The following is a 13,942-nucleotide window of genomic DNA, read 5'->3' as shown; positions in this document are numbered from 1 at the left end:
ACAAAAAATGGCAAGGAATCAGCATACCTTTTCTAAAAACTCACTCACTATTCTTTAACTATATCAACTAAAATTGGTCTCAGAATTAGATTGGCATAAACATTGACTTTATTGGGTCTCTAATGCAATGCCAACCCGTAGCACTTTTTCACTTTTGTTGCTCAAAAAACGCTAGCCTGTATTTGAGCCAGTACCCCTGGGCTTTTCTGCAGATGAGTTTTGATACAAGGAATAGGATATCAAGACCACACATTCAAGGCATCCTGGCTTGAAGATTCCTGACTGAATGCTGCCGACTTCTCAACTAAGCACCCCTGGGGCCTGAGACACAGAGCTCTGACACAGCAAGACATTTTTTGATCATTCCACTGAGCTCATTTTGGTGACTCAATATCGATAGAAGATGTTTAATTCAAAGATGGTGAGCATCTTTGCATGTGTCTGTTGGCCATCTGTAGGCTTACTTTTTTAGTAAGAATACCCCCTTCAAAGGCTGCTCCTGTACAAACAAAGCAGTTGTTAGATAGCTTATCAGAGTTGCTGATAGTGTAGGCTTCTGCCTAGAATTACTGGCATTTTCTCCCCAACTCTTCAGCTAAGAAAGATAGTTATTGGCAGACAGAAATGAGTTAGAATTAGCAAGCTGATCTTTGACCTACTCCCTAGGAAAAACACTGTACTACTACTTGTTCAAAGTATTTGTAATGAGGCCCCTAACATATAATCTTCTCTCCCTCTCCCTCATTCTCTTTCTCTCCTTCTCTCTTCTAATGAAAGAATCTCAAAATGCTTATGAACTCTGAGCTAGTGCTATCTACTCTTCCCATCCACCCAACATCCCTCAACACACACCGCTATGCCTTTGGTCAGTTGTCAGATGATATGACAACATGCTTAGCAGACATCTGCCCCGGGATTAACGGGCTTGGTATTTCTTTCACTATTAAAGATAAACTGCTAGACAGCTGTATTGAAAACCACAGCATACTTCTCAACACTGATGATGCATAGATGAAATGACCTATTTTCTAAATGGGGTCGAGAATAATATTCCTACCTAAGGAGCTATTTTTCCCGGCAAGAAAAGATTTAAAGAAACAACAAAGACCACAGTGTAAACTTCAAATCCAAATGTAGCTAAGCCTCCTTTTTGACTGTGTGTGGGTGTTGACAATGACATATTATTTGAGGATCGCTCTGGAATTCAGAATTTACCAAAAGAAAAAGTATAATAGAACGAATGCCTTGCTTTGCCAACACAAATCAGTAAAACAGTATGAAAAGCATATTGTTCAAATTCAGACTCAGGTTTCTAAGGAAGTGGCCCTGAACTGGTGACAACTTCAGTTAGCTTGCAAATGGATACAGTTTAAAAAATCACATAATGTTTGAGGAGTAAAGGAGATAAAAATATAAAAGCAGAATTGAACACATAGTTGGCACTAAATAAAGGCTAGTTCCCTGCCCTTCTTTTCCTTTTGAAGTTACCATTTTCACTGATTTAATTAGCATCAAACATTTGGATTTACTTGTAAATGCTCCTCTTGGCTGCACTACCAAGTTTTAGAGTCTAGATGTTTGAAGAGGACAGTCAGAATAAAGTGTTAAAAAATGTTTTTAATTAATAAGATTTTTAAAGCATATATTGTACCATATAAAACAGGAGGTATTGTAATTTTTCATATAAGCTAATTGTTCTTAAGAAGGAAGTGACATAAAAACAGAGTTAGAAGCTAGAAATAGAAAAAGAACAGAGCAGGAAATGTGGATAAAGTGCTACCAGCCATGAGCTACTTTGACGGTTCCAACACAGAGATCTAGTCTATCTGCAGAAACCATAGTGGGACTGGGGGTGATGGATGTATTATACAACCAGACTAGAAGCCTAGAGCGCCATTATAGGGCCCTGAATTTTCCTCATGTGATCTGTGACATTGAAAGTTACTGAAATGGCCAAAAGGTCAATATCCTCATTGGTAAAATGAAGAAAATCAATTGAATCATCAAGTTCCTTCCATTTCTAAACTGTCCATGAAATCTTTAGGGGAAATGTTTTCCTGAAATACCAGCAGACTGAGTGGCAACTGGATATGGATCTCAAAGAAATGGAAATTCAAAAACATTGGTTCTGAGGCAGAGAAATTCTGCCCTTGGGGAGGGAACAGGAATTAGTGACTTGAGGCCAGACAATGAGCTCAGTCTCCTTTGTGGGCAGATTCATACAGCACAAAACAAAGGGCAGGAGGAGACAGTTTTTTTTAAAAGATAAAGACAAAATAAACATGGAACTATTAAGCATATAAATAATTATTCAATCCCAGGAATCAAAAATAAAATGTTATTATTTTTTATCTAGCAAATTGGCAACCATGCAAAAGTTCATTTCCTTATCATGTTTGTGGGAATAAATTTACATTTTATCAATTTAGATAAAATTCTTCAATGACAATTTGACAATTAATAACAAAAACTTGTAAGTACTATATATTCATTGCTAATAACGCCATTTCACTGTATTTATTCTACATATATATATTTAATAATATATTTAATCATAAATAATAAATATAAATACATATATTTCTAATATATCTTTATTATTTCTATAGATTTATTCTATATATATTTAGTCACCACAAATAATTATGAATGAGTTCAAATTTTTAGCTACAAATATGATTGTCATGTTATTTCTGACATCAAATAATTATAAAAAACCTAAATATCTAACAATAGGGGAACTGTTAAATTGTGGCACTTTTTACTATAGAATACCATGTAATCATTTTACAAAGCCTCATGGAACAATATTTAATGATGTATAAACATGCTCACAATTAATTGTTAAGTGAAAAAATGCTACAAAACAACGTGATCCCATTTTTGTAAGAATGTATATTTTTACATATGCCTAGAAAATAGAGGGTTGTGTGTGTACCTAAAACAAATGTATTAGGTTTGCCCTATGAAATCACAATTTTATAAGACAAAAACAGTCAAATGCCAGTCATTTCATAGGGTTCAACCTAACACATGACTGTATAGACACTGAAATAAGACTAGAAAAATATTCAGAAAAATGTTGATTATGGCCATATCTTCAGTGATTACAGATAATTTTTAAACTTTATTTTTTAAATTTTATTTTTTAAACTTTTTATAATTAAGATGTATTTCTTTTGATATAAGGAAAAAGTTGTAATGAAGTCAAAGATTTAATTTACACACAAGTTAAAAAAGCCTAAAATATGTAATTTCTTAACTACTGTGGCTTTCAAATCGCCACCTTCTGGTTAATAGAAATATATATATATATATATACATACACATAATCTGTGTATATATATTTATAACATAATATATATTTATGTATTATGTAAATACATATGTAAAATTAATCAAATGTCTAACCCTGTTTGAGTGCAATCTGTTGCAAAGATTTAGGCACTCATATTAGGAAAGAATCACTCATCAGGATGAAATGCTCAGCCCTTCTGAACAGCCTCCCCTCCTATACTTCCTTCCCAAGACAGCTCCCAGATGAATGCAAAGAAGGAGGGTTTAAAGTTCTCATGTTAGTGGAAAAGACCTGGGGTCTTGGGCAGGATGTCCTCTACCTCTTCTGGTCTCCAGGGCTGTGTCCCTTGTCCCCTGGGGGTCTCCTGGCCTTCAGGGCTGAAATCTGAGGATGGTGTAACTGGCGACCTGATCGCCCTTGGTTTGCTCAGGATGGTCACTTCCTGGTTGACTCAGCCTCATGTTAGCTTCTGCAGGCTGCAGACTCCTGAACATCTGTCGTGCCCTTCCTCCAGCCTCTGCTGTGGGGTCACCTCACCTTACCATCATGTGCGCTACTGTAGATTCCTCACTTCTCAATTCTGCATCCCCATCGGACAAAGAATGACGGTAGCTTGGCAAAACTAAACCCCAGGGCCCCCTGTCTGCCTGATCACACTGCTTTGCCCAGCTTACTTTGATGTGCCTGAGGTCCAGACTCTCTTGAAGTTAATTCACCTGAAATCATAGGCCTCTGGGGGGGAAATCAAGAGACACCTGACTCTCTTCATTCTTCCTCTCCTTCTCCAACTTTCCTCCATTTCCCAGGACAGAATATGGCGCAGCTTTGCTTTTACTTCCACTATACCCAGCCCCTCCCCCCACCTACTCCAGCTAAATACGCCGAGCTCTCTCTCTGCACTATTAAAAAACTCTCTGAACAGAGGCATCTATGCTCAGTTATTAATCTGATAATGGGAAGTAGGAAGCCTTTCTCAAGAGATAGCTTGCAAAAACAACAGTTTATATCCTTCTGTTTTTCAATCATATAATATTAATAATATTATATGATTTTATGGTCTTTCTCTTGGCATTTCTCCTATAAAAATTATATGTAAATGAACACTGAGGGCAGAAGTGGCAAAGGTTTTTGACTCAAGAAAGGAAAAAATTAAATATTTTTAAACTGTATCTCCATTATAAAGTTATTTAAGAAAAAGAGTCGGCCTAAGTACGTACCTAGATAAAACAGACACCAGGAAAAGGTGAACTGAGACTTGGAGAACGCTAAAAGTTAATGAAGGTAATTAGAAACCAGTGCAAAGTATAGAGAAAATTTGAGAGATAAGAACTAAAATGTCCTGTGTACTTATGATATTTCTCTACATACTCGAGTTTCTGCAGAGAGAAATAATTATGCTACACACACACACAATCTTCCTGCTACGGGCATAAAACTTCCTGGAGACCAAGATAAATAATCAAGACACCAATGTCTGTAGTTTATTTCTCTACCGTCTTGCTCCAGAAAGGGTTCCAAGCAGCTGACAGGGGTAACTCTCACCCTCCAGGAAAAATGAATGGTATATGATTAAGGAGCTTCAAAAAAGAAAAGACTGTTTCTTCATTTTAGAAGCATTTAAAGGTGTAAACTCTCTAGTTCACACAGAAGAAGAATTAAGAAAGGAAAGAAATGTTGAAAATAATATAGCTTTGTAAAGAAGATAAACCAAGGTATGGAAGAAAGTGATGATTTAATCAAGGAAAGCGTGGTGTAAGAGTGTATGGGACAGACATAGAGATCAGCCTTGTGGTTGCCAAAGGATGGGGGGAGGGAGAGGGATGGACTGGAAATTTGGGGATGGTACATGCAAACTATTACATTTAGAATGGATAAACAACAAGGTCCTACTGTACAGCACAGGGAACTATATCCAATCACCTGGGATAAACCATAATGGAAAAGAATATTAAGAAAAGAATATATGTGTGGGTAAAACTGAGTCACTTTCCTGTACAGCAGAGGTTGGCATACATTGTAAATCAACTCTATTTCAATAAAAAATAAAATAAAATAAAACAATTCAAAAAAAAAAGAGTGTGTAGGAAGTGAGCTGGGTGGCACAAAGCTTTAAGACGACGACCCTGGAGGCTTTAGAGGGAGCAAGATGGAAGCCAAGAAGCCAGCAGCCATGCTGGTCCAGGTGGGGGAAAAGATAGTCTAAATTTTTTTTTTTTTTTGGCTGCGTTGGGTCTTCGTTGCTGCATGCGGGCTTTCTCTAGTTGTGGCGAGCGGGGGCTACTCTTCGTTGCGGTGACAGGCATCTCATTGCAGTGGCTTCTCTTGTTGCAGAGCACAGGCTCTATGCGTGCGGGCTTCAGTAGTTGTGGGCGTGTGGGCTGAGTAGTCGTGGCTCGCGGGCTCTAGAGCGCAGGCTCAGTAGTTGTGGCGCACGGGCTTAGTTGCTCCATGGCATGTGGGATCTTCCCGGACCAGGGATCGATCCCGTGTCCCCTGCATTGGCAGGAGCATTCTTAACCACTGCGCCACGAGGGAAGTCCCCAGGATAGTCTAAATTAAGGCAGCAGCAGTGGAATACACGTGAGAGGGGTTACAAAAATAAAATAAGCAAGACTTGGCCAATGATTGGATTAAGGATGGAAGGAAATGGTGGGGTCCATGACAACTATGAGGCTCCAAGCCAAGCCAACTGCAGGAATGATAAAAACAATATGAGAAATGGCCCACTTCCAGTCTTGCTCTTAAAGCAGAATGATGGTAATTTATTTTCCACATACAAGTTTTCTGTGATAGCAGTATCAATAGATGTAAAAGTAAAGAAGGAAAATTTTAAAAATTCAAAAATTTGTTCTGAATCAGTACATTGAATAGCAGTAAGAAGCACTCTAATTTAGAACATGTTTGTCATTTCTTATCTTCAAAGGATAAAAGAAATCAGAAAGATAAAACACTGACTTAACCAAAAGTTTTTGAGTTTACAAGTGTCATTTCACATTCAGTTTATACACCTTGTGGATTGCTTTATTTTTGCATAGTTATCTAAGTACTTTTTGCTCTAAGTGGTAGTTGAGCTGAATTCTGATTACTAGTTGAGTTTTTTGGGTTTTCTTGAAGTTTATTCTTTTGGTAGAAATAATGTAAAGCTATATGTAGACTTTTATCCAACATGGTACCAGATGAGGATGTTTGGAAAATCACTGTTTGATTAACAATTATCATCTGGAGGGGACTTTACTCATATAACTACTCAGATGTATAAAGAAAGTCGTAGCTTCCTTATGTTCTTTAACTGATCTAATCTTTTGCATGTATTTTTTTATTGAGACGTAATTCACACACCGTGTCCCTTTTAAGTGTCCAATTGAGTGGTTTTTAGTATATTCACAAAGTTGGGCAGCCATCACCACTGTCTGATTCCAGAACATTTTTGTCACTCCAAAACGAAAGCCTTTATTCCCATCTTGCTCCTAGGTTCTTCATGACCTTTTTTTTTTTTCTTAGATTCCATATATATGTGTTAGCATACGGTATTTGTTTTTCTCTTTCTGACTTACTTCACTCTGTATGACAGACTCTAGGTCCATCCACCTCACTACAAATAACTCAATTTCGTTTCTTTTTATGGCTGAGTAATATTCCATTGTATATACGTGCCACATCTTCTTTATCCATTCATCTGTCGATGGGCATTTAGGTTGCTTCCATGTCCTGGCTATTGTAAATAGAGCTGCAATGAACATTTTGGTACATGACTCTTTTTGAATTATGGTTTTCTCTAGAGAATGGACTTGAGGATATGGGGAGAGGGAAGGGTAAGCTGTGACCAAGTGAGAGAGTGGCGTGGACATATATACACTACCAAATGTAAAATAGATAGCTAGTGGGAAGCAGCCGCATAGCACAGGGAGATCAGCTCGGTGTTTTGTGACCACCTAGAGGGGTGGGATAGGGAGGGTGGGAGGGAGACGCAAAGTTGCTGCTTTTGTTATAAAGCAGCAACTAACACACCATTGTAAAGCAATTATACTCCAATAAAATGTTAAAAAATAAAAAAAATAAAAATAAAAAAACAACGAAACCTTCACCCATTAGCAGTCACTCCCCACTCTCCCCTCCCCCGAGTCCCTGGTAACCTCTTATCTACTTTCTGTCTCTATGCATTTGCCTATTTTAGCTATTTCGTACCAGTTGGATCATATACTGCGTAACCAACCAAACTGCCCCTATGAACTCTTACCCCATTGGGTGGCAGTAAAAATTTACCTTAGCTCAAATTTAGCAATTAATATCTCAGATGTTTCCGGTTTAAGAGAACTTAATTTTGGTAAAGACTCATTAAGCTTAAAGTACACTCAGTAACGGATTGCTTCTCCCCTTCCTTCTTCCTTCCCACGTTGATCTGGGTACAGCGGAAACCTGAGGAGTCCTAGCACTGGTGGGAGGGGGAGCTGTCCTCCTCTGCTGGCCTCTGCACAGTAGTGGCCTGACAACACTGGCCTCTGGATCTGTGCCGCTCGGCACAACTGGTCCCAACTGGACTCTTGGCAGACGACGGCTTCCCTTGCCGCTGACATCTGAGCCCGACACTGCCTTCAGCCACCCAGATCACTGCCCACAGCAGCCTCCTCTTGCCAACTCCTGGCCTCTGCCAGCTCACGATCCTCTGTGTCCACAGTGGCGGTGGGCCTGGGCCTTTTTTCCCCCACTGTCCACCCTGCGCCTGTCATAGAGTCTAGCATATAGCAGGCACTCAACAATAGTTTTTGAATGGGTGAATACATCCTTCAAGGTTCAGCTAAAATATTATCTCCTCTGTAAACCTTTCTTTAATGCTCCCACCCCTCCTCACCCTCCACTGCTTGTTCTGTGCTCCCATGACAAGTGAGTCTTGCTGCCAATGGAGCATTTTCAGGCTGTATTATAAGCCACTGTATGTGTATCATCTCTCATACGTTATAAATCTCACCTGTCCCTCACTGCCCGGGGAGAAGCTTCCCAAGGCCTCCCTCATATCCTTGCCACATAAAAGGTATGCTCAATCAACATTAAAAGTAATTGAAGCCTTGTCATTTTTAATTAGCTAGATTTCTTTTCAAAAATAACATGCAAATTTTACAAAATAATCACATGAGTATAAAATAAAAAGAAGTCTCCGTTCAGCCCCAAACAGTTTCAAGTAGGCTCCTGTCTATGGGAATTTATGTTGTTCCCAGTATTTTGCTCTTCAGGTTTATTTTTAAATAAGTATTTAAAGTATTGTATAATCATCTGAGCTAGTAAAGAAGAAAACTGACACTAGAGGTTCCGAAGCGAAGAAGGACAAGAAGGGATTAAAGGCAGAGAGAATCACATTTGCAGAATCATCGACAAGAGGATCAAAAGGCAAGTAGGGACCTTGATGACTAGAAATTTGAATTTCATCCTGAAGCCAAGGACAAACCCTGCTTAATCAGTTTTCTATTGACATATATGTATCTCAGCTCTCCAGTGGGATTGAAGTCTCTCCAATAGGAACTCGAATTTTTCTCCACTGACGACCTGATACCACGTGCCTATGGATGGTTTCTGACATAATTCAGACCCCAGAAAACATAAATCCAGGCACTCCTGGGTTCAAGAAAATCCGGAGATAGTGGTACTGAACTGAGAAGCTCACATTGTGTACTGTGTACAGAGTTGGGGAAAATCCTTTACCATTCTTAGCATATCAAAGTTTCATGTGTTTCCTCCACAGTCATTTCAGGATTTTACACACACAGTGTCCCCTTAGAGGAGGTTTAGGGGAAAAAAGAGAGGCAAGCAAGGCATTCTCCCCACTAAATCGGTGGAAAGGTTTTTTCGGGGCAGTCTCCCCCGAACCAGAAGTGCTGTCGGTCAAACTAAAAGATGGAGAACACGAGTTGAGGTTTTGAGAACCGAGGCCTCCCAACAGAAGCAACAGAGTGCCATGGTTCTGAGCACTGGTTCTGAACCAAGCTGCCTGGATTCAGACCACAGCTCCACCATGTACTGCGTATCCTGGACAAGTTATATATGCCCTCTGTTCCCTTGTAAACTGCAGTCATTACAGGGCCTACCCGTTAGGGCTGTGGCGGGCACTGAATGAGTGGATACACGTGTGAAGGGCATTAGAAGAGGTCCTCACTGTCACCACCCCCGCCGTCACCCATCGCTCTCTGTTTTCCTTGACAGAAGACTAGATGCTCATCCCCCTTCCACTTGGCCTCCTTTTCAATAAGCATCGTTTCAGGGCCTTCTGTTTTATCCCAGGTAACCATTTCTTTTATACTGTAATTAGGAAATGAAGAATCCAAATACCCACAGAGATATTAGTAGTAGACAGAAAGACAACTTCATTTTCTCTTTTCTTTGCATAATGCTTTTCCAAACTCCAGCCCAATCGACACCATCCTGCTCTAGGGCAACACCAGCAGAATGGACTAAAGGCCCCCAAAAGGGTGAGCATGAATGAAACTACTCCTGGCTTCCCTTTATTGGTTGATGACACTCCAGCCTCTGACCCGAAGGTCTTAGAACCCTGTTCTAAAAATAGATATAGACCATATGGAGATTTGGCTCCTGTTCATAAGCAAAGGCTTCTTTGAAAAAGAAAAGATTATGTCATTTTACAATCCTATCAAGTTATACAACCCTGGCTGATTTCTGGAAATACATTTGTCGTTGAAGGCATGAGGCAAGCCCCTTTTTAAATTATTGCAAGCAATCTGTGGAAGCATGATGCCAGCACCCCCTCTCAGAAGCCTCATTGAGAGCGTTGGTGCTCAGAGGCTGCTAATTGCTGGCCGCCTTCCATCCTCCTCCTGCAAACACCACACCATATTTGTCTCTCAGCTGTCACTATTTGTTAGGGACCTATAAAAAGAGAAGATGCTTTCATAGCAACCACTGTGAAAAAGTAGAATGCTACCTTCCCCTCCCCCACCCCAAAACAAGCCTCATATGAGGAAAGAAAGGAAAAGGAACCTTACAAAGTTACATGTGAAAGTCAAAATGATAATCAAGTATGGAAAGTTTCAAAACTGCTGGCTGCCTTTGGCTTGGGGAAATAAAAGAAAAAACTCTCAAGAAGCTTTCAGAAGCCAGCTGCCAACAGATTAAAAGGCGACTAGAAATGATCTCACCGCCATTTGCAGACGTCTGGTCACACGGATATCTGCAAGATAACCAAGAATAATCCAGTTACGTTATTCGACCTTATTTCCTTGGAGAATGCTTTGGGCTTCAGCTTGCTATTTTTAGTCTTCAGTGTCAGACACCATGGGAAGTCATCGCCAAGGCAGTTCAAGGATTACATGTTCATCCAGAACAGGTAAAAGTTCTGGAAACCAAAATCACTGAAAAAGCAGCTGGAGATCAAAGCATTCAAGAGATTCTGGAAAGGAGGAGGAGTGGGAAGACAGGGTTTTTTGTTGACAACTGCAGAACAGCCTGGATGGATGCTACATTATAGACAGAAAAACGTCATATCTGTAAAGAGAGCAGAAACTTTGACTTTGAAAAAGAAAAGAATAGGGACCTAATGAAATTTAAAAGCTTTTGCACAGCAAAGGAAAACATAAACAAGACGAAAAGACAACCCTCAGAATGGGAGAAAATATTTGCAAATGAAGCAACTGACAAAGGATTCATCTCCAAAATTTACAAGCAGCTCATGCAGCTCAATATCAAAAAAACACACAACCCAGTCCAAAAATGGGCAGAAGACCTAAATAGACATTTCTCCAAAGAAGATATACAGATTGCCAACAAACACATGAAAGGATGCTCAACATCACTAATCATTAGAGAAATGCAAGTCAAAACTACAATGAGGTATCACCTCACACCAGTCAGAATGGCCATCATCAAAAAATCTACAAACAATAAATACTAGAGAGGGTGTGGAGAAAAGGGAACCCTCTTGCACTGTTGGTGGGAATGTAAATTGATACAGCCACTATGGAGAACAGTATACAGGTTCCTTAAAAAGCTAAAAATAGAACTACCATACGACCCAGCAATCCCACTACTGGGCATACACCCTGAGAAAACCATCATTCAAAAAGAGTCATGTACCACAATGTCCATTGCAGCACTATTTACAATCGCCAGGACATGGAAGCAACCTAAGTGTCCACAGACAGATGAATGGATAAAGAAGATGTGGCACATATATACAATGGAATATTACTCAGCCATAAAAAGAAACGAAATTGAGTTATTTGTAGTGAGGTAATGGACCTAGAGTCTGTCATACAGAGTGAAGTAAGTCAAAAAGAGAAAAACAAACACCATATGCTAACACATAATATGGAATCTATAAAAAAAAAAAAAAAGGTTCTGAAGAACCTAGGGGCAGGACAGGAATAAAGACAAGGGCATAGAGAATGGACTTGAGGACACGGGGATGGGGAAGGGTAAGCTGGGACGAAGTGAGAGAGTGGCATGGACATATATACACTACCAAATGTAAAATAGATAGCTAGTGGGAAGCAGCTGCATAGCACAGGGAGATCAGCTCAGTGCTTTGTGACCACCTAGAGGGGTGGGATAGGGAGGGTGGAAGGGAGACGCAAGAGGGAGGAGATATGGGGGAATATATGTATATGTATAGCTGATTCACTTTGTTATAAAGCAGAAACTAACACACCATTGTAAAGCAATTATACTCCAATAAAGATGTTTTTTAAAAAAAAAGAATACTGTAGAGGATCTATGGGAGCACCCCTGGCTACTGAAGTTTTCAGGAAGTTTAAAATGTTTCTGGAGTTAAATCAGTTCACTCTTGCCAGCCTGAGAACAGCCAGTTTGGAAAACAGGACTTGTAGGCATGGACACAGCAGGCATCTTGGTAACAAAACTCATTACAGGGTTTAATGGAGAAAAACTGGAGAGAATCCTCAAGAGGGAAGGACAGTTTGGTGCAATTCTGCAAGGCCAGATAGTATGAAATCTAAAATGAGGGTAACTAAAATATGCTAAGCTTCAGTAATCAAGTGGAAAGAATTAAACCTTTGTGAGCCATGATCCTACAAGTGCTGCCTGTCTGCAAGTATCAGGGTTACTAATAATCAAAGCAATTAAAGTAAAAGACACCCAGAAGAAATTATTTTAATCCTATCTTCTCACTATGTCCTCGAAGACATATGACAATTAAGAGACTATTCAAAACTGAACCCTCATGAATAATGTTTCAAAACTGGAAAATGCAAAAATATGGTAAACAGAAAGCCTTTATATCGAGTGCCAACTTTCATGCTGTCTCATTTGGATCTTCACAATAGCCCTTTGATAAGGATATTATCTCCACTGCATTACAGATGAGGAAACTGAGGCCCAGAGGAATTGAGGTCGGTAAGCAGCAGAGCCAGGCTTCCGATCTAAGTCAGGACTGCTTCTCCTCTTCATCCAGCCTCCATCCTGCACGTGCTGTGATTTAGGTAAGGCTGCATTGACACATGTGGGTATAACAGGTGCCTCCTATGGTGCTGGTCCCCCCCACCACCACCAAAAAAATGCCATTGCACGAGCAGGCAGACATCATAGTGAGTATTTTTACTGTAAAAATGGGAAACTTTGTTGTATATTGTTTGTATTTTTTAAAAGCTCTTTTCTTTGGTCACAAAATTTTTCCTTCTATTTTCTCTTCCTCCACCTCTTCCTCTTTTCTCCTTTTTCTCTCCACTTTTACACACTCATCTTACATTGGCGCCCCATGCGCTCTTCTACACCCTCACCATATACAGGGGAGCTCGCGTGAACTCAAGACTTCCCAGGGTACTCGCTATGGCCGGTAGTGATCACCCCACCCACATCCTCCGACTCACCCAGCCCGACTCCAGCTGCTTTGTTTGCTGATAACTTAATAGTAAAGGCAGCAATGGGCAGCATCAAGGCCTACAGAGAAAACTGGAGAATCAGTTACAGCTACTGCCAACTTCTCATGACCTCTGATCTCCTAGGAGGCCCTCTTAACATGGCCAGAGAGTGATGGTGGAAAATGGAAAACTGAGTGGAAAGCATACTCGAGGTTAATAGATATGGTCTGGCACAATTTGGCTGCCCAGCCTTTGAAATCTAAAGGTGGAGCTCTGGTCTGAGGACAGCAATGTGACCATATATGATTAGAACTATTGTGGAAATCACCATATTCCAACCTAGTCCCTCTCCTCCACATACAATTTTTTAATCACTTTTTTTTTCTTCTCCATTCTTCCCCAATTGTAATTTAGAGATTTGAGAAATAAATTTTTTTAAACTGTTAGGATACTAACAGTTGTGCCTTTTGTTAACCTCAGCTATAATGGGTTAAATTGTCCACTAGTGACTAGAATATGAATTTTCTTTCCTAAGTGTCCAATTTAATACAACATAAGAGAAGAAAAGAAGGGGGAGATCTAAAAACTACTACAGTTACTAAAACACAATAATTCTTCAGGATTGCCTGTAATATACATAATTGTTTATATTTGCAACCATTTATTTACATGAATTTACACTTTAAGGAAATTTGATATATACTGACAATACCAAATGTTGTCAAGGATGTGGAGAAACTGGAATTCCCATACACTGCTGGTAGGCAAAATGGTACAACCACATAGAAAAACTATTTGTCAGTCTCTTAAAATGTTAAATATACAC

The sequence above is a fragment of the Eschrichtius robustus genome, chromosome 21 (genome assembly GCF_028021215.1).
Source record: "Eschrichtius robustus isolate mEscRob2 chromosome 21, mEscRob2.pri, whole genome shotgun sequence".
NCBI lineage: Eukaryota > Metazoa > Chordata > Mammalia > Artiodactyla > Eschrichtiidae > Eschrichtius > Eschrichtius robustus.
This window is presented reverse-complemented; position numbering follows the sequence as displayed.